Consider the following 24,076-nt stretch of genomic DNA (forward strand, 5'->3'; position numbering starts at 1 on the left):
TATTTGTCTATTATAAACAAAGGTGTTTTAAACTTGGGTGTACAAGTCTTTGTGTGCTTCTAGACCTTTTTTATTTTCTAATATAAACATATAAGGCTATTAGTTTTTCTCTCAGTACGCTCTAATTGCATTATGTAAATTTTGATATGTTTTGTATTCATTTTCATCCACTTTGAGATGTTATCATGATTTCTTTGACCCATAGATTATTAAGAAGTTTTTTTCTTTAATTTCAAAATATCTGGGGATTTCTTTTCTAGATATCTTTTTGTTGTTGACTTCTAATTTAATTTTAAGTGGGCAGCGAACATATAATCCAATATTTTTATATATTGATATTTGTTTTATGGCCCAGAATATGGTCTATCTTGGTCAATGTTCCCTCTGCATTTGAAAAGAATATGTGAAAAAAAAAGAGAAAAGAATATGTGGTCTACTGTTTTTGGTAGAGTGTTCTATAAATGTTAATAAGATCATGTTGGTTGATTATTGTTCAAATCTCTTATATACTAGCTAGTTTTCTGTCTACTTGTTCCATAAATTAATGAGAGGAGTGTTGAAATATCCAACTATAATTATGGATAAAATCTATTTCTCTTTCCAGTTCCATTTTATGATTCATGCATTTTGAAGTTTTGTTGTTAGGTATATACATGTCTAGGATTGTCATGTCCTCTTGGTGAATCGACTTATCACAACGAAATATTCATCTTTATCTTTGGTAATATTCTTTTAATGAAAGTCTACTTTGTCTAATAAAATATCTACTAATAGTAGATACCTTCTTATAATTAGTGTTAGCATGGAATATCATTTTCTATAAGAGTTCTTTTTACTTTTAACTTTTCCTTTTCTGTGTCTTAGTAATTAAGGTGAGGTCCTTTAAAACATCATATCGTTGGGTCTGTTTGTTTTTTTTAATTGAGCTCTACTTTGTTTTATCTCCATTTTTAGTTTTTAGCTAAGTGTCTTTGTTTTATTTTTAAATAAAATAACAATAGGTTTAAAACGTATGTGTACCTTTAGGGACACCTGGGTGGCTCAGCAGTTGAGCATCTGCCTTTGGCTCAGGGTGTGATCCCAAGGTCTAGGGATTGAGTCCCACGTCAGGCTCCCTGCATGCTTCTCCCTCTGCCTATGTCTCTGCCTCTCTCTGTGTGTCTCTCATGAATAAATAAATAAAATCTTTTAAAAGAGGTACGTGTACATTTAAATACTATTATATTACTTCTGTATATTATAGAACTTTACAGCAATAAATAATCCTTTGTTCTATTGTTATCACATATTTTACTTCTGTTATAAATCCCTTAATATAATGATATTATTTTTTTCTTTGAACAGATATCTTTTAAGTACATTTTTAAAGGGAAAGATCTTACATATTTATTCAGTCATTTGCTGTATCTGACACATTTCATTCCCTTATGTAGGTACAAGATTCCATCAGAATATTTTTTCTTCAGTTTGAAAAAGTTCTATTCATATTTATAAAATTTTTCCATTTGTATTTGTAAGAAATATTATGTTGTAGAATAGGTCTATTTATAATGAATTCTTTCAGCTTTTGTTGTCTGAAAACATCTTTACTTCATTTTCAGTTTTGAAGTATATTTTCACTTATAGAATTCTAGATTAATTTTTTGCTTTTCAGCATTTTATTTTTAAAGATTTATCTATTTATTTGAGAGAGAGGGAGAGGGAGAGAGGGAAGGGAGAGGAGAAAGCAGGGGCGGGAGGGGGGCGTGGAGAGAACAGACTCCCTGCTGAGCATAGAGCCCTACATGTGGCTCAATCTCATGACCCTGAGATCATGACTGGAGCCAAAATCAAGAGTCAGAGGCTTAACCAACTAAACCACCCAGGAGAATCTCCTCTTAACATTTTAAAGATGTCACTGCATTGTCTTCTTGCTTGCATTCTTTCTGAGGATAAATCTATGGTAATTCTCATTTTGGTTCCTTTATGTTGTATGACTCTTTTTTCTCTATTTGCCTTTAAGTTTTTCTCCTTATCCTTGGTTTTCAGCAATGTACCCTCATGTAGTTTTGTATGTGTATGCTCTTCTTGGGATTAGCTGAGTTTATTAGATATGTGGTTTGAAAATTTTATCAAATTTGGACACATTACAGGCATTATTTCCCCAAGTACTTTTCTGCTCCCTACACCCTTAAGTGTATGCTCAACTACTTGACTTCTTTTCACAGTTTACTCATGGTTTCCATGATTCCAGGTTCTTTTTTTTTTTTTTTTGAATTTTTTTTCTCTATGTGTCAATTTAGAAAATTTCTATTGTTATATTGTCAAATTCATTTGCCTTTTATTCTGCTGGTAATTCCATCCACTAAACTTTTCATTACAGATATTGTATTTTTTATTCCTGGAGTTTTTGTTTTCTTTTATTCTTCTATTTCTTTTCTCTGTATTTCTGTTTACATTAACATATTTATAATACTGTTTTAAGACACCTATTTGCTTGTTTCAAAATCTCTATTATTTCTGGGTATGTTTCTATTTGATTTTTTTTTTTTTTTTGTCCTAGGTGTGGGTCATGTTTCCCTGTATCTTTCTATGTCTAGTAATTTTTTATTGGGTTCTAGGCATTGTCATAGCTACTTTTTTGAGTAAATGATTTCTGTTTTTCTCTTTAAACAAATATTGTACTTTGTTTTGGAACTGAGGATCTCGTAAGGAACTTAGGATCAGCTCAATTTTTTGAATGGTTGCTTTTAAACTGTTAAGGCAAATCTTGTTAAGGGAGCTTTTACTTTGGATATATTTTAGCTCTACTATGAAAATGTAACCCTTCTGGGTTACTGAGTGCCCCAGGTGTCCACTGAGACCCCTCCTCTCTGGCTGGATCCCTGCTATCTCACAGCTGTGTGTAAGCTTTGAAGATTGTTCTACATAGATTCCCAGTGCTTCTTTGCATAGCCTCTTGGAGTTTTACACTGAGCATCTACAGAAGTTTGCAACAATAGACTCAAGGCGATCCCTGTGTGGATTTCTGGAATTCTTTCTCTGCATAGTTCTTTCCTCTCCAGTACTCTGCTCATGGATTCCAGCTGCTTCTGCCTCTCTGAACTCTGATCTTGGCTTAACTTGGCAAAATTTTAATGCTATGCTTGTGTTTTGTCTTCCATGCCACTGCCTGGAAAAGTGGCTCCTGGCAGAAAGCCAGGGCAATTGTAGGGCTTGATCATAGTCATGCTTTGCTTGTTGTCCAGTATTTGGAAACAGCTGTTTCATACATTTTGTCCAATTTTTTCATTTTTTTATAGTGGGAAGACAAGTCTGGTTACTCTATAATAACAAGAAGAGAAAGATTTTAAAGATTTTATTTATTTATTCATGAGAGAGAGAGAGAGAGAGAGGCAGAGACATAGGCAGAGGGAGAAGCAGGCTCCATGCAGGGAGCCCAATGTGGGACTCGATCCTGGGATTCTGGGATCATGCCCTGAGCTGAAGGCAAATGCTCAACCACTGAGTCACCCAGGTGTCCCAGATTTTTTTTTTTAAGATTACATTCTCAGCAGTAGTTACTCTAAATATTTTTCATACAGCCACATACCAAGAGACTTTGGGAACTGGAAAGGAATTTATAGAACCTGAGGTATAGAGACCTGATGGTGGTAGTAGAAGTGAAAGCAGGATGCCAGGAAAAGGACCTCAGTAGAAAATCTGACTGTTCAGGCTAGAACAATGATAATTTCTGGTATGTGGGCTGAGAATAGGATGGGAAAAAAAATTTGAGTATTTTCTATTTAAACATTATTTGCTTCTTTTTGAAGTGGGGAACCCAATATGAGATGGACCAGGGCCTTTTCTTCTAAGAACTAGATCTCAACCTTGGCTACATATTAGAATATCAAGAGAGCTCTTACAAGTCCTAATGCTTAGGCTGTACTGAAAAAAATAAGTCAGTCTTTGGAGTGGGCCCAGGTATCTGTATTTTTTAAAGCTCCTTAGATAATTTCAGTGCGTTGCCAAGGTTGAAAACCACTGCTCCAATGTGCTGTACAGCTAGCCTGAGGGCTGTAGATCTTTCTCTTTGGGGAGCTGTATTGCTGTATCAGATGTGTATCTCACCTACTTATCAACAGCTTCTTTTATTTTCCCAAGCATCTTCTCTCCTTATACTTGTTCTGCTCAGAATCTCAGTTGGTGACAGTTCAATGTCTTCTGCTTACACATCCTGGCTACAATCCAATCCTCCTTTGGGGTGATAAAAAAGGCCCTGGAAGTCTCTTCCTATTTACTGAGGAAGCATGGGCTTGTCTCCTGGGAACAGAAATTACAGCCTTTCTGGAAAGTGCTGTAGGTCAGAGCTCCTGTCCTGCCACCAACTTTCAGAGTGACATGGGTCAGTCACTTCTCTTGTATGTACCCAATTTCCTAACCTGTAAAATTAGGGAATCAAGCTGCATGATCTTCTATCTCTGACAATCTGGACAAGTGAAGACAGCCTTGCATTCCTTTGAGATGGCTCTAGCAGTAGGCTGTAAGACTTCTCCTCAGAGATGTGTCATGTCTGGTAGGTGTTGCCTCTGACCTCCCCTCCTGAGTGTGTCCAACTGTGAGAGGCAGGTTGCAAATGGAGAACTTTGGTGCTGAGATGTTAGGTGGCTTGTTAGATGTATAACAAAGTATGCCGTGGAATTAGACACTAGAATGGCCTTTCCATTATTTTCCTTTGAAACTGAGAAAAATGGCCATTTTGAAAGAGTTATGTTAGGGGCAGACTAAATGTCTATTTTGAAAGAGACCACTCAGCACTCCCACTGGTGGCATGGGAAAAGAAAGACCTGCTCTCTCTGGGCTGAGGGTGTTGTATGCTACAGAGACTCCTGGGGATTTGGTCAGCCATGTGGACAGCCAGATGGAGGATGCTGCCAGAGGACCCTGTCCTTGAAGGTATCTGAGAACCAGGAGAAACCAGAATCACTAGGGACTCTGTGGAAGGGCTGAGCCTGGGAACTCTCTGAGGAAATACATGGAGCAGAAGTGGGAGAGATACCTGCTCATGCAGTAAGGGGCCAATGGGAGGGCTAGGTCTTCAGGCAGGGGCCCCTGGAGTAGTGCTCTGGCAGGGCTCAGCCCAGCCACTAGCAAGAGATACCCGCACAAGGACATTGGGTAGAAGGGATAGCACTGCTATGGCTGAGCGAGGAGGCTATCGGGAAGCTTGTGTCAGGCCTGGCTCCAGAGCCCACCAAAGGTGGCACCTTGATGTTTATAGAGAACAGACCTATAGATAGACCAGATTCCCTGCATTGAGAGGGCAAGGGCTGGGGTAGAAGAAGAAGTGGTCCCTCTTTTAAACTAAAGGACTGCTAAGGCTGGACACATGAGGGCTGCTCTTCATAGCATTTGCACTGCAGCACACAAGGATACTTCACAGAATGGGGCAAAGAGCTGATTACAAGAGCAAAATGTACAGGACTCATGCTTCTGGTATATTCAAGGAACTGCTACTGTGATTATCATCATTGCTAATGATCCACCATGGGAATGTGTTCATGAGCTGTGGCCCAATTTATACGGATCCTTCTGTTGATTTCTGCTTGGTAACTAGGGTACCATTGTCCAGGCCTATCCTTCACATTTGTGGGGCCCAGGCCAAGAGTGCAAAAAGAGGCCTACCTATTTAAACATCATAAATTCAGCTAACAACCAATTTCATAGCCATGTGAATTATTTAATATTGCAAAATGCTCCTTAGCCACCATACATATACAACTACTGTGAGTGCAGTACTAATTAATGACAGTATCTGGAAGCACACATTGGGACACAAAGAGAAGCGAGAAAGTGGATGCTCAGCACTACTGGGAAATTATATTCTGTTATGCAAGAATCTATTGTCTTCATGCTCTCTGAGAAGAAGGGTTGGGTAAGTCTTCCTGTAGTCTTTCTTGATCTAAGTATACTGCCTACCTCCTGTGCCTCACCTTCACAGCCATCAGCAATCACCTTTGTTTTGAGGCTACAGAGCAAAATGTTTGGAATAGTTTTTATTGGGCTCTCAGTGGTGTTCATATCAAGAAGTGGATGTTTAGGTCTTATGTTTGTAATGTGTAGGGCACTTGAAAGCATGGAGTCCCCTTGTTGGATTAACATTATTTTATTTAATTTTGGACCTTAGATACAGAGATTTTAGTTCAGCAAACTGCTCAGTTCATGATACAACATAACCTTCAGTGTATCCCTTTAACACTGGATGTTCACAGTTCAGGGTTAGTTTTTCAGAGAACTACTAAATTAGACTAAATGTACCACTAAGATGATGGTTTGCATCTATTTGAGAAATCCAACTTAAAATCAGTTTAAGATAGATTCAGTTTAACTCTTGGATTTTTTAAATCAAAACAGGTTTCAGGTTTTTTCTTCAATATCAGATAATAAATGATTGAGGATCAAAAGGATTGATACTGTGGATATAGATAAGTGTTTATAGAGATAGGTATCTGGGTCCCCATGAGGAGAATATAGGGGACCAAGGAAAAGGTGTTGGACTTGTGGGTTGGGCTGCCTATGTGTGAGGAGCATGTGGTACAGCTCATCCTGCATCCCCATCACTGGCTTGTCCACTGTGGCTATCCTTGCAGCCAGCCACTTTTTGTCTCCCTGGCCAGTACTCACAGGCCTTCCAATCCCTGTATTGCCTGCCCCCAGCTGTCCATTCAGCCATTGTAGCTGGCACCATTTGAGTCTTTTTTTTTTTTTTTTTTTTTTTTTTTACCATTTGAGTCTTGATCAAGGTTTCTGGTGATTCCTTAAACCCCCCAGGGGACTGTGTGTGCCCTGTGTGCCCACCTTCCCAGTCTCATCACTACTGTCTTTCCTAGAGGCCAAGGCTCTGCTTGTGGAAACTCTTCCTCAGCTGTCAATCACAGTAGACACTGTGAGTGAGAGCACTACCACAGCTGGACTTGGGTGACAGTTATGGTGGTGGTAGAAGGTGTGTGCAACTCACCTCCCCTACAGAAGGGAGCCAGTCTGTAGGAGCTTCCAGCTACAGTACTCTCAGGATCTGTGTCTGTGTTTGAGCCATGGCCACACTCTCCCAGGTGGCGACAACCAATGACTGTGTCCAAGAGGGGCATTAGGGCCTGACAATTTTAGTTCAGTGCAAGACTTCTTTAAAAGCCAATCTTTGTTCTAGAGCTCCCAGTGGGTTGGCCAAGATTTTCTTGGGGCTGGATAGCTCCAAGGCTCTTCCTATTTAATTCTCCTTTGACCCATCACCTTTCAGAAGTACACTGTGGTCTGAAGGCTCTCCTTGCCAACTCCTGCTCATTCCTCCCTGTCCTCCATCATCATCCCCCCAAGTAAATCTCTTGCACTGCTAACTCCATCTTGCTGTCTGCTTCCTGGAGGACTGAACTGACATAACTTGTGAGAAAGTCTGTGTTACAAAGACCATGTGTGGCTTTTCAGCTGTTGGCAGAGAGGGGGAAAATGGTTTGAGGGTAGGGTGAGTCAACAGGGGCCTTCCCAGAGCCACTTGCCTAAAGAGCATGGCTTGAGCAGAAAATGAAATGCAGGAAAGGTGTGGACAGCCTTGGTTTCTGTGCTTTCCTGGATCTAGCCTCTTTTCTGTGCAGAGTATAAGAAGTTTGGGATTCAGGTCTGGTGCTCATCTCCTTCCTTTGCCATCTTCCCCACCACTTGTGGCTTTCACAGGTAGGGTCCAATAGGGAAGAAATAGGCATGGAGGCCGTCTTTTCATTTGACTTTCCTATAAATAAGTTTATATCTGTTGTTAATTACTTGTGCAAGTATCTCTTAAATATTGCCTTCCTCTCTAGAATGTAAGCCCTACTAGCAAAGGGACTCTATTTAATTTTCAGTATTGAATCTCTAGTGTTTCAGACACTCAAAAATAGTGTCTGAAACATAACAGCTACTGAATAATACTGGTTAATGAATACATGAGTGAATGAACAGAGGGTGGACCACATTCTTGTGCTTTCAGCAGCTAAAAAAGCAACCCAAGAAATAAAAGGTGTCTCAACAGTTTAGTGTTTGAGCCAAAAATTAGACCTCCCACAGCCACCTTTCTAATGAATATGGTTCCTGGGGTTTATCTATCCACTCCCTCACTCTGTCACTGAGCAATCCCTCTTGCCCAAATAGTGACCCCAGTCCTGGAGATGCCATTTCCATCCAGATGCTTTTTAAAAAATTCCTTTTAGGAGGCCTATTTTCCTATGCCTGGTATCCAGAGTTTTCCAGTATGCTAAAGCCTCTAGCTGTGTTAGCCAATATGTTTGGGGTGCCCTGCAATTGCTCCCAACTCAGGGAAGCCTGTGAGATGACATTCCAAAGAGTACTCCTCCCACCTTCTTTTATTTAAATAATTACAAGTCTCTTCCTTCTGAAAGAAGTTCACCATGGGGCAAAGTCCTTCGGAAGGCGATCCAAGCCTGGCTTTGCTGATGTTCACGCAGCCTTTAAAAGCCATCCTTTTTCAATTTTCTCAGGCATTGGACACACTAGCAAGTAATTATTTGTCTACACCAAGGGAAAAACAATAGCCAGGCTCAAGGGTTGAGTTTGACTCAAGACTCACTGGCTCTCACAGAGTAGAGGAAGGAGGACTCCATTTATGCTCATGTTCACCAAGGACCAAAGGAGAGACAAGGAATTGAAAAGGCAATAAATCCCAATGGCGAGCTGTTGCTGAGCAGTGGCTCCTTTAAAAAATAAACTTAGCTCCCTCTTACAGAGTATATTAGGTGTGCTCACCAGGGAGGCTGGGCTCTGGATGAAGTCCGGTGTTCCTTTCCTCCTTGGTCACCTCAGGACACTAAGCCAATTAAAGGGCAAGTTCCCATACCAGGGACAAGTCCTTTCAACAAAAGAATCTCTTTCTACTTCAGTCACTCACTTGCTCTGTCTTCCAGAAAACATTATATTATATAGGAGATCTCTCCAAAATCAGGGTGGCAAAGAGGAGGTTTACTCAACCATTTATTCATTCAACAACTTCCATGACAGATGAACCAAGTGCTTGGAATTGTTGTAAGAGCTGAGGATGTGTCAATGGACAGAACAGACAAGATCCCTACTCTCACAGAACTTATGCTTTAATGGAAAGGAAGGACTATAAACAAGCTACAAATCAATAAGTAAGACAATTTCCACTAGTAATGAGTTCTAAGAAGACAATGAAAGAGATCATGTGATACAGAGGATGGGTTCTCTTTAGGTAGGGATGTGTTGAGGATAGGGTTGCTAATTTGGATTAGTGGTCAGGAAAGAACTTACCAAGGATTTGCCATTTGAGCAATACTTGAACAACCCCAAGAAATTGGTCCTAGAGGTAGAGCTTTCTGGGTAGATGGAAAAATAAGAGCCAAGGTTCTAAGATGGGATGAACTAGGTGTGCTTGAAGAATCAAAAGAAAGTCCAAGTGACTGTAGTGTAATATCCTGGAGGAGGAGGTAGAGGTCAGAGAAAGAGGTTATATGGTGAAAATAACCAACCTGCCATAATAATAAAACCGTAGTGGTTTGTGCCCATTTCAATCTCTGGGCACCTGACACTATGTGTGTCTTGATGCACTGATCACAGATTGGCAATAGGATATGGGACCTGAGCTGACTTTAGTCACTTCCACAGCCACACAAACATGCAGGTATATCCAGAATCCTCCATTCCCACCAAACTTCTGGATGGCCTCTTCCATGTTTTGCTCTTATCTTGGCCAAATCAAAGGAAGTGGCTTTGCAAACTCAGTATTCTGTACCAACTACAGAATTCCTACTTAAATAGTTCATGTTTTATGAGAGAGAAGTGTTCAGGTCTCAGTGTTTTCCAATGATTTCTCTGACTTTTGAATTGATTCTGTGGCTATGCAGCATTGAGCTACAGACCAAATCCAATTCAAATAATTAGCACCAGAGCACCTGATCAGGCCAGGGCTCTGCAGAGTTTTACAGTACCTCCACTCACTTTCCCTAGTGATTGTTCCAACTCTTAATGTCTGTTGACTGTTAGAGTTAGTAGAGTCATTTGAGATTCACACTTCCCACCCAGTGAAAGAATCTCACTGCCAACATCCTTGTCAGGCGGTCATCCATCCTGGACTGGATTGTTCCTCTAATGGAGGGTTCACCTTCATCTGAAGGAGTTGGTCCCTTTGTTGGACAACTTTAGTTATTTGCAAGTTCATCTACCTATTGAGTGGAAATTTATCTTCTAGTAACATTTACTTAGGGGATATTTGAAGAGAGTTATTTTGTAGTCTTAGAGTCTTATCATCTCAGAATTATATAACCAATTAATTCCTCACCTTTCTCCCTGATGAAGTTTCTGGATTATTCTAAGCTCTCAGATCTACTTGTATCAGTTAGGACTCCTTTGGTAACCAATGACAGCAAATTCATATCAAATTGACATAAGACAAAAAGATAATTATTGGCTCACGTAACTGAAAAATCCAAGAAAAGCTCCAAGACTGTCTTGGTCCAGCGTCTGTTCTCCCCATGTCTTAGACCACAGGCTCAGTTTTTCTTTGTGTTGTGGTCATTCTAGTGGCCTTTGGAACTCCAGGGTCACAGCAGTTTACAAATCATTACCTGATTGGCTGTTCCTGATCCCATTCCCATTGGTAACACAGGCAGTAGGGGTCAGAGGTACTAGAACAAATGTATTGACAATGAGGAAAGGTGTTCCTCCAGAAGAGAAGCGCAATACAGCTACCTAGGGGGAAAAATGAATAGATTCTTGGAGGTAGAGCAATAGCTCTCCAACTGAACCACAGATTTAAATGCAACCAATATGTCCCACTTTATCTGCTTGGGGTACAATTAAGGTTATATCTCTTTTTGCAGTAACCTAGTTAAAGACCTCAGGTCTCCAATCTCAACTCATCTTTTCTCTCCTCCTGGGGTCTACCCTTCCAGGATAAACAGAGAAGTGTCCAAGTTGTTAATTTGTGTTTACTTGTGTGTTATCCTGCCTCATGGCGAAGTAGAATTCAGACCTATTCCAGAAGCCAGCAATCAGGCATCACAGTGGATGCCTTTGAGGTCCCTAGAGGCTCCTGTTCTGGTTCTGCTGCTGCTGTAGCCCTTACCACAAAGGGTGTCACCCTACTGGTCACAGGTGAAAATCTGTGGCCACTGGGACTGAGTCTCCTATTCAGGTGCTGCTCTGGCAGAGGCAGGGTTGAGGGGAGGTCCTCAGGTTGGAATGGAGGCTGACTGCCTATGCCATTCCCTTTGCATGCCCTGAGCCGTGGGCTCAGCCAACAGGGTCCTCAACAAAGTATGGCCTGGCTTCCAAGCTTGTACATGGACGATTCTTTAATGTTTGAGGGCTTTGAAGATGGAGAAGAATTAGTACTTTTATACTTTGTTTAATGGTTCATTTGTCAATGTTCCAAATTTCTCAAATGACTAACATTCCATTAACTTTAACTGCTCTATATTTCTCTGCATATCCACACAGCACTTACACAGTTATAAATCAAAACTCATTGACTCACAAATTAAATTGCCCCAGTCATTTTCCCACTGATGGAAAATACTTAATCCTATAAACATTTGTCATATTCTAAATCATATTTTAAATCCATTATACCAGACTTTCTTTTTTTTTTAAGGATGTTTTATTTTATTTTTTAAGTTTTTTATTTATTTATGATAGTCACACAGAGAGAGAGAGAGAGAGAGGCAGAGACACAGGCAGAGGGAGAAGCAGGCTCCATGCACTGGGAGCCCGGTGTGGGATTCGATCCCGGGTCTCCAGGATCGCGCCCTGGGCCAAAGGCAGGCGCCAAACCGCTGCGCCACCCAGGGATCCCTATACCAGACTTTCTTAAATGCTTCAAATACATTAAGAAATAAAAACACTCCAAATATTGCAGTCATTATAAAACTGATCACTAGACTTTTATTAAAACCATTTACAAAAGTGCTAATACCTGGATTTATTTATTATTTTTATTCTTAACCTCATTCTTACTTTTATTCTAATTATTTCATAGAAACTCTCTTCCTAAGGTTTACAATGAAGAAAATGAAAACCACCCATGTTCCTAGCTTTCTCTTTGTAGACTGCTTGAAACAAAGGTTGCTTCTAGCAAATTAAGCTTTAAACACAGTGAAGTCTGGAGCGCCTGGGTGGCTCAGTGGTTGAGCATCTGCCATTTGCTCAGGTCGTGATCCTGGGGTCCTGGGATCAAGTTCTGCCTCAGATTCCCCACAGGGAGCCTGCTTCTCTCTCTGCCTCTCTCTGAGTCTCTTATGAATAAATAAATAAAATTAAAAAAAATAAACACAGGGAAGTCTGATTTATTTCCACTGTTAATATAGGTTACACCTAGGGTGTGGCAGCAGGAGGAAAAAGAGGAGAAACTTTAATTTTTCCTGTATATACCTGTGTAACGGAGTATTTTTTTAATAATAAATTTATATTTTATTGGTGTTCAATTTGCCAACATACAGAATAACACCCAGTGCTCATCCCATCAAGTGCCCCCCTCAGTGCCCGCCAACCAGTCACCCCCACCCCCCGCCCTCCTCCCCTTCCACCCCTAGTCCGTTTCCCAGAGTTAGGAGTCTTCCATGTTCTGTCTAACGTTGGAGTATTTTTTAATCAAGTATTTACTACCTTTGTGATGATCAACACAGCTTTAAGAGCTCTGAATAACAAAAACTAAACTACTCGTAGCAAGCACTTTTGATACTCTTTGTACTTCCTTCTAGTCTTGTTTTTTTCCTCTGAGGAATCTCTGTTTCTTTTTGCAAAATAAGAACCACAGCCCATATTTATTTATTTTTTTCCCTCATGTCACAAGTGCTTTCTTCATGTTATCAAATACTCTCTGGAAACATGGGACCCAGAACAGCTGCATGATACTCTATCGTGGGGACGCACCACAATTCACTGAGTCATCTTCCTACCGTTGGCAAAGAATCGCCTCACATCTGGGAAGTACGCGAAAGACCATTTCGTTTGACTTTCTTATTTTCCAGCTGAGAAAGCTGCATTCCCTGAAGCTAGCAATTTGTCCAAGCATGGCCAGCTGGTCAGAGGCTCAGCTGGGACCGGGCACTCCCAGACCCTGGCCTCCGCTCTTGCTGGCGTCACACGCTGCCTCCTGGGCCTCTGCAAGGCACTTTTTGGAACCTAACTGTAGGGCACTGCCTACATTCTTTCTAAATTACATTTTGTAATTTGGGGCTCATTATTCCTGCCTGTCGAGATCATTTTTTATCTTCTGTCATATAACCATTAGCTAATGGGGGACACTGTAGCCAACACAGAAATTGTGGCTTTCTTCTCTCATGATGTGCCTCCTAAGTCATCTCTGTGCCATCGAAGGGGAAATACTGTCATAACTTTTATCAGATAATTCCAATAGTCACCAGCAATTATAGGGAAGGGTGTTAATTAGCATACTTTGGTCCACGTTTCTCAGGGATCCCTTGGGTTCTGACATTCTGGGATCAGCATTCCAGCGGATGCCTGGGCTTTGCCCAAGGGCCAGTGCTCACAGGATGGAAGAGGAATAATTATTGGGTGGGGAAAACAAAAAGAGAAGGGAACCAACATTGGTGACTGACTCTGGACCTAGCTCCGAGTACTGGGGTGTGGATGACAGAAACATCACGGGAGGGGGAGATTGCTGTGATTTTGGAGGAAAGCAGGTGGATTAGGGGTATTTCCCTTTTACTCAAAGTGTTTCATACTGAGGTTGTGTCATTAAACTCTACAGGGAGGAATGTGAATTTCCACTTTTTCCTTGAGACACATTCTGTCCAATTATACAAATTTTACAAATGCATCTTTGATATCAGTGTCTGCCATCACTAGAACAACTTTTTGAGTCATGTAATATGGATTTTTCCAGAATGCCATGTTCATTCTCACCTAAGTTATTTGAGATACAGCTCCTTCAATATCTGTCTTTGGAAATGTTGTAGTTTGGGTTAACATTTTTCATTGTATTGCTTTTCAGAAAACACTAATTTCATACAAATGTGGTTGGCAGGTACCACAGAATGTGATGGTTTCTATTTATGGTTAATGTTAATCCATTGACCATATGGTAGTTTAAATTTCTGGTACAAATTCCTTTTGCATGGTGTTATAGCTCATTCCTGGACTGCTATAATTGTGTAATTTATTAATGTGAAAAATGGACTTTGAAATGTAATAGTCCAGAGCTAATATGGAGAGCTGGAGGGGAATTTAGTATGCTTAGAGAAGAGCCGTTACCAGGGAAACTAATTCCTTTGAGTGAAGTCCCAGGTCCCCAGGCTGCAGGGTGGTTGTGTGGCTGGATGATGCAACCTGAGTCCAAGGCTCAGCTCTGACACAAATCTCCAGGTGCCACAGGCAAGTCCCAATCTCTTTGTTGTTTAACCTTCCCATCTGTGACTTGAAAAAGTCAGACTAGTTCAGTGTTCACTAGACCTTGAAATATTAGTGACCAATAATATATTTGTTTAAAGTTTTTATTTTGGAATTATTTTAGATTTACCGAGAAGTTGTGATGATAGTAGAGTCGCCATATACCTATCACTCAGCTTCCTCTGATGTTAACCCCTTACATAACCGCAGCACATTTGTCCAAACTAAGACACTGACATAGGTGTACCACTGTGCACGAAGCTACAGAATTTCTTTGGATTTCCCTAGTTTTCCCACTAATATCCTTTTTCTGTTCCAGGTATCCAAACCAGGATACTACATTGCATTTAGTTCTCATGTCTCCTTAGACTCCTCTAATCTATGACTATTTCTATCTTTGTTCATTATGACCTTGTCACTTTTACACAATACTGGCTACGTATATTATAGAATGTCTCAACTTGAAGTATTTTTAAAAAGCAAAACAAAATTGGAAGGTTAGTCTAGGATTAGAAAAATTATACAAGTAAGGTGTATGAATGAAGTCTGTGTGTTGTGGGTGACAGAAAATTCTCCCTGAATTGTCCTGTCAAACAGGGAATTTATTGGCTCACATAACTATAAAGACCAAGGGCGTACGTGGCTTCAGCATAACATTTGTTTCCAGTTCCACCTACTTCTTGGCTTGGTTCTTCTCTCCTCTGAATATTCAGGTCATTCTCAAATATGCACTCACCGCAAAATCAATTACAAGATGGTTTCCAGCAGCCCACTTGGCTCTATCCAACGTGTGTGTGTGTGTGTGTGTGTGTGTGTGTGTGATACTCCCCTCTGCTCCACATTCACAACTAAGCCCTCAAAGGTTCTGATTTTACCATCTACACATCCCTAAACCTGTGAGAAAAGATAATCACCTTCTGCTTCTGATATGAGGATCTGTTGCCCAGAGTTTGTGGCCACTGTCTTATGACCATGAATGGAGCAAGCTGACAGCTGAGGAGGACACAAGGGCCTTAAAGAGGGATAAGAACCTGGGTTCTGGATGATGTCGTTTAATTGTGGAATTAATCAGCCCTAGATCTGGGTTGGTTGTAGGAAATAATAAATTCCCTTGTTGCTTAAGCTTCTGTTAGTTGAGTTTCATTTTACTTGCAAGCCAAAGCATCCTAAATGATATAATGAAATTGCAGATTTCCTTGTTGGATACAGAATATTACCTGGATACAGGTTTGCTTGTTTGGCTTCTCTATTTGACAGAATAATACAAACTGGACTTCAACATTTTCTGGACCATAGTTTTCATTAGAATTATTGTTGAAAACTCCAGCTTCACATAGGCATCTTGGCAAAAACAGAAGTGATATTCATCAATTTCACACAATATAGGGTATTTGAGTAGTAGGGCCAATGTTTCTGGTTGCTTCTTCCCATGAAGGCAAGAAGCAAGCTGTGGGGACAGGCCAGGGAGGGGGCAGGAAGGGGTCTTCAGGGTGCTCCTCACTCAGAGCACCTCTAGTACATAGGCTTCTGCTCACCCAGTGGGCACAATGTGAAGTTGGTCAGAAAGGAACACCTTGTCTGGAGAAAACTTTCTCATGAAAAACATTTGGGCATCTGGGCTGAGGTGACTTCTCTAAGGCCTTTTCAACTAGGGCTAGCACTGCATGATGTGATGGTGGGGATGCCTCCATGCTAACAGCAAGGGACTCTTTCTCCCAGTTTAATAATCTCTAAAGTAACGAGCATTTGGATAATAAAGATTTTTTAAATAAATATGTTTATAAAAGGATAAAATAGTTTTTTAAATAAAAGGATAAAAGTGATTTTTAAAAAGGTTTGAAGGCCTCCAGGGTGGCTCAGTCAATTAAGCATCTGCCTTTATATCAGGTCATGATCCTAGGGTCCTGGAATGGAGCCCCGTATTGGGGGGCAGGGGTTCCTGCTCAGTGGGGAGTCTTCTTTTCCCTCTCCCTCTGCCGCTCCGCCTGCTTGTGGTCTCTGGCGCTCTCTCTCTCTCTCTCTGTCAGATAAATAAACAAAATCTTTAAAAAAATAAAAAAATAAAAAGGTTTGAATTGGCCTTTAAAAATCACTGAAATTAAAAAAAAAAAAAAGAAGAAGAAGAAGAATGTAATTACTGAGAGAACAAACACCAGCCCATGGTTTCCCTTTAAAGAGTAATGTTTTCAAGAGCTAAAGGACTGACAATTTGGAAATGCACTGGCGTCTCCCCTCATTACGCCCTATGTACATTCACTTCTTTTTTGAAAGAGAACTTTTAATTGCTTTTATGTACAGAAAACTCAACAGTGTACACTTAGCCCAGTTTGGTGGCCAGTTCTTTAGCCTTTGCCTTTTTGACCTTGGCAATGCAAGCCACCGACTTTGGATGGAGGATGATGCTTCCCCAATGATAGCAGATCTCCTCACATCTGTCGTCATTGGTCCTGACATCTCCCACCTGCTTAGCCAGAGCTTCTTTGTCTTTCGAGTTAACTCGTGTGAAGGCGACAGTGGTCCAGGTCTTCCTGTGGACCAGATGCCCCAGCCCGGCCCTCCCCTGATAATGTAGCAGGAAACCCCATCTGATGACACAGGGCAGGGAGGAGGACAACCAGCTCCATGGGACCTACCTCATGTGCGATCACTACCAGCTGAGCCTTCTTGTTTTTCACTAAGGTGGTGACAGTATTAACCCCAGCTTGAAGGACAGGAGGCCTCTGAGTGGGGACATCCCCTTTGCTAGCAGCTTTTTTTTTTTCATCCAGAGCCAACAATCTCTGCTGCTTCTCTTGCTTTGTCTCTGGTTTGTATCTGTGGGTCAGCTTAAGCAGTTGAGTAGCTGTTTGGCCGTCCAAGGCCTGGGTGAACTGGTTAATCACAGGAGGCACTTTTATTTATTTTAAAAATTTTATTTATTTATTCATGAGAAACCCAGAGGGAGAGGCAGAGACATAGGACGAGGGAGAAGCAGGTTCCCTGCAGGGACCCCAGTGCAGGACTTGATCCTGGGACCCCGGGATCACGACCTGAGGCAAAGACAGACGTTCAACCACTGAGCCACCCAGGTGCCCCTGCAGGAGACACTTTTAGACGTTTATAGTGAATAGCTCTTTGCGACAGCAGCCTGATGTAACGAGGCCATTTAACAAGGTGGGTGAGGTCCCTTTTGGGCTGGATGTCCTGTCTGATGCCAGAATTCTTGGCCTTCCCTCAAACAGAGGATTGATCGCCTTCTTGGCTTCTTGATTCTTCACGACAGCAGGGGCCAGGGCCACCTTCTTCCGCTTAGCCTTCTTTCCTTCTGGCACGTGGATGGCTGGAGGAGAGAGCTGCACTCATTTCTTTAATGATGTATATGCATAGTTGCTTCTTGCCCCTCTAGCTTTTTAAAATGAAAACAATTTCTACTCTGTCCTTCCCTCCCACACACACTTTCTCACGAGCAGATACATACTTACATGAATACTCTCAGACGTCCTGTGGATCTGCATATTTTAGGCATGTACATGAAGCCATTTATAAGGGTTTAATCCATGAATCATAAACAGAAGATTCTCATTAGGAATGAGCAGTGGCCTCCTTAAGCTTGCATAGTACTTATAGTATTTGAAGGTGGAAAACTCTCAACATTTTATAGAAGGCTCATCAATACACAATGGACTCTGCATTTTGATATTAGACATTCAGAAATGGTATTCAGTCCAAGCAAGAGGCAATAAGAGTCTGACGTGATAGCAGCACTGTATTCAGGGCCTGCCATAGAGCAAGCTGTCAAAAACATTTGCTGAGAAAAAAAAAAATGACACGTTCCCTCCCATTTTTTATGACTGAATGAGAGAAACAGTTATTCAGGATAAAAAGTCACAAAGCAGAGCTTTAGGGAGAATCGGTGACTTTGGTATAAACAGCAGATATTCCTGGATTAAGTGCTGAAACCATTTTTAAGTTACTCTGTAAACTTCAACAGGGCTTTGGACAGCCTCATGTGGATTTGTTATTTTTCAGCAAATGAAACTTCTTTTTTAGTGTGAAGCTGGCTCTGTTTCCTGAGCCCATTTTTCGGGGATTGCAGTTGTTCTCAGCAGCCCACATAAAGCCCTCAAGGGCCTGGGAGCTCACTCCATGGCTGAGGCTTACACTTTCCCTCTTAACTCTCAAATTAGTTTTACTGAAACCCTATCTTTATGTGGGTCAGGGCTTCCTTTTTCCTTAAAACTTCTTTTTTCATTTTAAAAACAAACACAAAAAAACACTCCTATTTCCAGAAATTCCTTGCACTTCTTATTTCCTGTTGGCTTATTCAGAGGCATTTTTTGCTAATGAAATTTCAAGATGATTTCTTGAAACCGTTATAGAGTTATATAACTTTGCTGATTTAAAACTATCTTCTTTGCTAAATTCTTAACCGTTGAGTCTCTTTCTCTTTTCAGAGCAGAGGTTCCCTCTTAACTAATCATGGTGGTAACAGCAAAACTAAAATGGATTGTCTTGCCAGGTAGATCTCAGTATTGCAGGGTGCCAATCCATCCTGCACATTTCCCCTCCTCACCCATCCTGCACCCTCCCGTCTGATCCCAGACTTAACAGCCCTCTGCTCCATAACAATTATTATTACCACCTCCTGTTTTAATCCTGCTAATTGATATTATTTCACCTGAACCCCACTATGGACTCTGAGGGTCTACTATGGGCTTGTTTGGGGGCTTCTGGGATGTACTGTCAAGAAGAGAGCCTTGTACTGGCTATGGGGCCCAGTCTTTGATTCTACCTTGGTTTCCCCACCTGTAAAGCAAAGAGCCTGCAGTGGATGTTTTTATGGTTCCTTTATTCTCAAGGCCCTGATCTGTCCAGGCATGATGCCAGCCATTCTAACTACCTCAGAGAAGAAAATTCTAGACTTCATGGTTCTTTAATTTTTCAGCCCACTAACTCTATAAAAATTTCTTCCTTCCATCATATAAATCTTTTTCCACTCAGTCAAGGCCCGCTTCTGCAGCTACATGGATGAGTGGCGTTTATTTGCACACAGGTAGGTGTAGATGCTTTCCTTCTCTGCTTCATAAATGCTGATGACCACAATTACTCATTTGTTTCCAGAATAAAGATGACAGGTATAATGGCATGGTGCAGGGAAGATGGGCTTAGGCTGGGGAAGAAAGCTCCTCTGCTTCTGGATAATCTTGGCTTTCTGAATTTCGTTTCCCCCTCTGTAAGGGAGGATCTGGCCCCCCTGGCTGCAGGGCTGTTTTGAGGATGCATTGAGAGGATGCACTGAAATGCCCCCAGTGGGTGGATGTCCTCAAGATCCGTGATTACACTGGCTTGAGGAGGACAGGGATCTGGCTGTGCACGGAGACCCCTCAGGAGTAGCTTTTACCCCATGGAATCCTTGGTGGAATGAGGTGGGTTATAAACAAATGAAAAGGATAAAGTGGGAATAGAGCCTCTGAGAGACTCTGGCTCCCTGTGACTCTGTGGGGGTCCTGTGCAGGGAGCACTTATCCAGAACACGGTGGCTCGCTCCTGTGCCTTCTCCATCCTTGGGTTAAAAACAAAAACTTTCCCAAACTTTCCCATTCCTCCCTGGCCTGGCTGCGAACGCTGAAATTCCATCCCGTGTTTGTTGTCACCCGCGGGCCCGTTTCCATGGTTACCCAGATTCCAGGCGCTGGCCCAGGGCCCACCACAACCCATCCCTCAAAGTCTCCTTGGCAGAGGACAAACATTCCTCCTCACTGTGACCGCGGGAGCCGAGAGAGGCGCACTCCACCGCCTCTCCACAGACCCGTCCCAGCCCCGTTCCTGTGGGATGTGCATGTTCTAGGTGGTTCTGTTCAGCCTCAGTTTTGGGGTTGTAAGCACAACATAACGATTTCCTCCATTTCTCTTTTCCTCATTTAAGCTGAGGAATTACTTTCTTGTACCAAACATTATACCCTTGGCAAAGACTCCAGATGGTTCTCATTAAAATTCCAGTTCCTTTTTTTTTTTTTTTTGCAATTCCTTTTTCCCCCCCATTCTCCTCATACTGTTATGTCAAAAATAAACACTAGGATGAGGATTGAATGAGGGGTCTTGAGTAGAACAGTTCAAGTGAATGGAATCTTTTCGGAGCCCCCTGGTGTGGCCTGAAGGGGCCCCCAGGTCTCCTTCTGACCAAAGGCCATCTCATCTCTCATGGGGTTCCAGAAATATGCACTCGTGGTAGGGCATATTTGATATTAAAGGTGCCCTTGGCCATGAGCAATCTACCTCTGTAGGAAGGGAGGCAGAGGGCCAGCTGGGTCCTTGCTCCCCAGTAGGTCCTGGCCCTGGCTGCAGAGGGCCTGGGCAGGGGGCTGCTGTCCATCCCAGTTAGTGCACACAGAAGCTTCAGAACATTTCTCAGGAGCCTGGCTCCCAGAGTGAGGCGCACTTGCTCTGAGAAGTCAGTGGGAAGGACTGCCGATGCTTTTTTGCTTTTTTAGCAGTTTTGCAAGCCATGAGATTTGCCCCCATCTCTGAAAACAATCTGCTTGCGCCGGGAAAGTGTGTGTGTGTGTGTGTGTGTGTGTGTGTTCAAGGATGTGTATTTGAGGTACTTTTATTTCCAACTTTTTATTAGGAAAAAAGCTTTAAAATATGGAAAGGTTGAAAGAATAGTGCAAATGAATACCCGTATCACTCAACCTAGATCCAACACATGTTAATTTTGTCATATTTGCTTTCTTCCTTTCTGGATAAATAGAGACATGACAGACAGATCAATGTCTATATATCTTCTAGTTAGGCATTTGAAAATTGGAATCTTGCCCCTACAGTGTTTTATAACCTTTTAATTTATGTGTTAACATAATTACTTAATATATGACATTCTATTTTTTTACCTTTTTGTTTTATTTTTTTACATTTTTAAAATTTAAGTTCGTTTAATACATGACATTCTAATATAGTAATTCTTATTGTAAAATATTCAAACATTGATAGTACAGATGAGAGGGTAGAAGCAAAAGCCCTGCCAAAGGCCCTCCTCTGCCCACCCCCCTCCCATAGAGTAGCTTGGTTCGTGTCCTTCCTGACCTTTGTCTGTGTTTATCCAGACATACACATATTTCGATAGAAACATGTTTTGTTACACGTGTTTTTAAACATAAATGAGATCATGCTATACATGCTGTTTTGCCATTTATTTTTCACTTGGAAATATATCTGAGATCTTTCCATATTAGTGCTTGGAGCTTTGCCTCATTCCTTAACGACTGCAAAATATTCCAAAGAATGGTTGTACCGTAATTTTCTTAACTACCACATATTGATGGACAATTCAGCGATATATTATTATTTTTCCATTACTCACAATGACGCAATTAATATCTGTGGAAAATGTTTTCTTGGGGACATGTAGCGGGATTTCTCATTCACAGATGCCTGGAAGTAGAATGCTGGGTTTGATAGGATGTACATTTTATATTTGGGGAGATCCTGCCAAACTGCTCTTCAAAACGGTTGCAATGACACACACAACCTCCAGAAGAGGGCCCATTTTTCCCTTACCCTCAGTAGCACTGAATTTTAGCCTTCTTTTTGTTTACGTTCTAATGAAAGAAATAATTTCATTGTTGGTTTAATTAGCATTTCTTCGATTTTTAATAAGGCTGACCATTGTGTCAGAGTTCAGCTACAGAAGACAGAAGCCTCTCTGCTTAGTTTATGTAGAAAGCTAGGTAGAAAAGGGTAGGGGAAACGCTTGATTTAAAATAGGGAATTGGGTGCTTCCAATTTTATTACATCAGGTGGAAAAGCAGGACTGACTCTCAGAACTCCAGCTCAGAACCAACCCGCCAAAGGAAACACTCCTTCCATGACCAGGAAACTGGGAATTTGGGAGGCTGTGCATTAACTGCTGACTTGGTAATCTGGAAACCAGGAAGCCTCGGACACACCTGGCATCCAGGATCATACTGCCTCAGCTGCATTGTAGACACCCTACATCCTGTCCAAGCACCCATGAAGCTGGAGACTGCATCTAGACAGTGAGATTTCTGCTATGTTGATACAGGGGCGGGGGTGGGGGGTGGGCGGACGGACAAACAAAAAATAAGGACCCCTCCCCCACCTTAACCCTGTGTGCTACCAAGAGTCAATAGATTTCTTTCTTTTTCTTTTTTTCTTAATGATTTGATTTATTTATTCATGAGAGACACAGAGACAGAGGCAGAGACATAGGCAGCCTTTTCAGGGAGCTCGATGTGGGCATCGATTCTGGGACTCCAGGATCATGCCCCAAGCCAAAGGCAGATGCTCAACCACTGAGCCACCCAGGTGTCCCGAGTCAGTAGACTTCTTCAGGGTATTTCTCCCCAGGGGAACCCAGGTTGCATGCAGAATCTCAGCTCCAGGGAAGCCTGGGGGTTGTTAGGCATTAGTTTTTTAGGTTCCAGTGTGCCTCAAGGCAAGCTACAAGGTAGTAGGCATGGAACTGAATGAATCAATCTGAAATATCTGCCATAATCATATTTTCATGTTTTATATCTTTTTTTTTTCTGTGAGTTGCCTGATTATCCCTATTGCCCATTTTTCATTCAGGGCTACCATTTTCTTACTAATTTATAGAAGCTTTGTAGATTATCCAAAAAATAATCCTTTGTCTCTTATATATGTTACAACCAGCTTCTATTCTTTTAACTTTTTGTTTTTATTATACAAAGATCTTATCTATTAGATTTTTGTACTTTATGGTCCTTTGGTTTTGTAGCTTACTTAGGAAGGGCCTCCCCTACCTCAAGGTTCCTAAAGTATACAACTACATTTTCTCCTAACATCTTCAAAAAAATTTTAGGTTTAATTCTTTAAACTATCTTGAACATGTGATGTGAGGTAGGAATCTAGTTTAATTTTGTTTGTTTGTTTGTTTACCCAGAAAGAAAGCCAATTGTCTCAGCATAATTTGTTGAATGAATTTATTTTTTGATCATACTTTAAATTTGGAGAAAATTTTAAAACATAGTATGACCTCTTAGCTCTCTCTGATGCAGAACCAGGGTAAAGCTTTAAAAAAATCACCTTACCCCTTCACATTTTGGTTCTCTCTAAAATAGAGTTTTGGTGTTTCCTTAAGTACAGATATGACAAGATCATTCCTCCTTGATTGTGTCTCCTTTTCCTTGAGACCAAGGTCTAAGTTCTTTTGAGTAGCTCTGTCTGTTCAACAACCCCTATGGGCCTTTCCAACATGACTTCCTTGCTTCTTCCCTAGAAGGGAGATCACATGATTTGATTTGGGTGACAAAAGCCAAAAACTTGTGTAGCTATCTTTGTCAGCATTTTCTTTGTGACATTGTAATATTCTGTTCCTGATACTTCTCTCACTTACTGGGTATTTCTCAATGTGGTCACCATTGGTAGTTTGGATAGAACAATTCTTTTTTGTAATATAGTTAACAGCCCTGGCCAACATACCACTAAATGCAGCAGTGTTCTCTGATATCCACTTCTCCATCATCCCAGTCATTGTAATACCCCCCAAAAAACTTCCTGTTTCTAAAGATACCAGCTCTACTCTTAGTTGGAAGGAAGAGAGAGAAGGAGGGAAACACTAGTATTGAATTGGAAATGAGAAGGTATCAACAAAAAGGCCCCTTGCCAAGTCTGCTTCTCATCTCTAGATGTATAAATTTAGCCTTTCAAAGGCTGTCTTTTCCATAAGGCTTTCCTGAATTTCCTC

At 41.3% G+C, this 24,076-nt stretch overlaps 1 pseudogene; it reads right to left on the minus strand.

Moving 5' to 3' along the window:
* Positions 1-16,687: 16,687 nt before the first annotated feature.
* LOC129506955 (60S ribosomal protein L7a-like) lies at positions 16,688-23,851 on the minus strand (annotated as a pseudogene).
* Between the last annotated feature and the right edge of the window lie 225 nt (positions 23,852-24,076).

This window comes from Nyctereutes procyonoides, unplaced genomic scaffold, assembly GCF_905146905.1.
Source record: "Nyctereutes procyonoides isolate TBG_1078 unplaced genomic scaffold, NYPRO_anot_genome, whole genome shotgun sequence".
Lineage (NCBI taxonomy): Eukaryota > Metazoa > Chordata > Mammalia > Carnivora > Canidae > Nyctereutes > Nyctereutes procyonoides.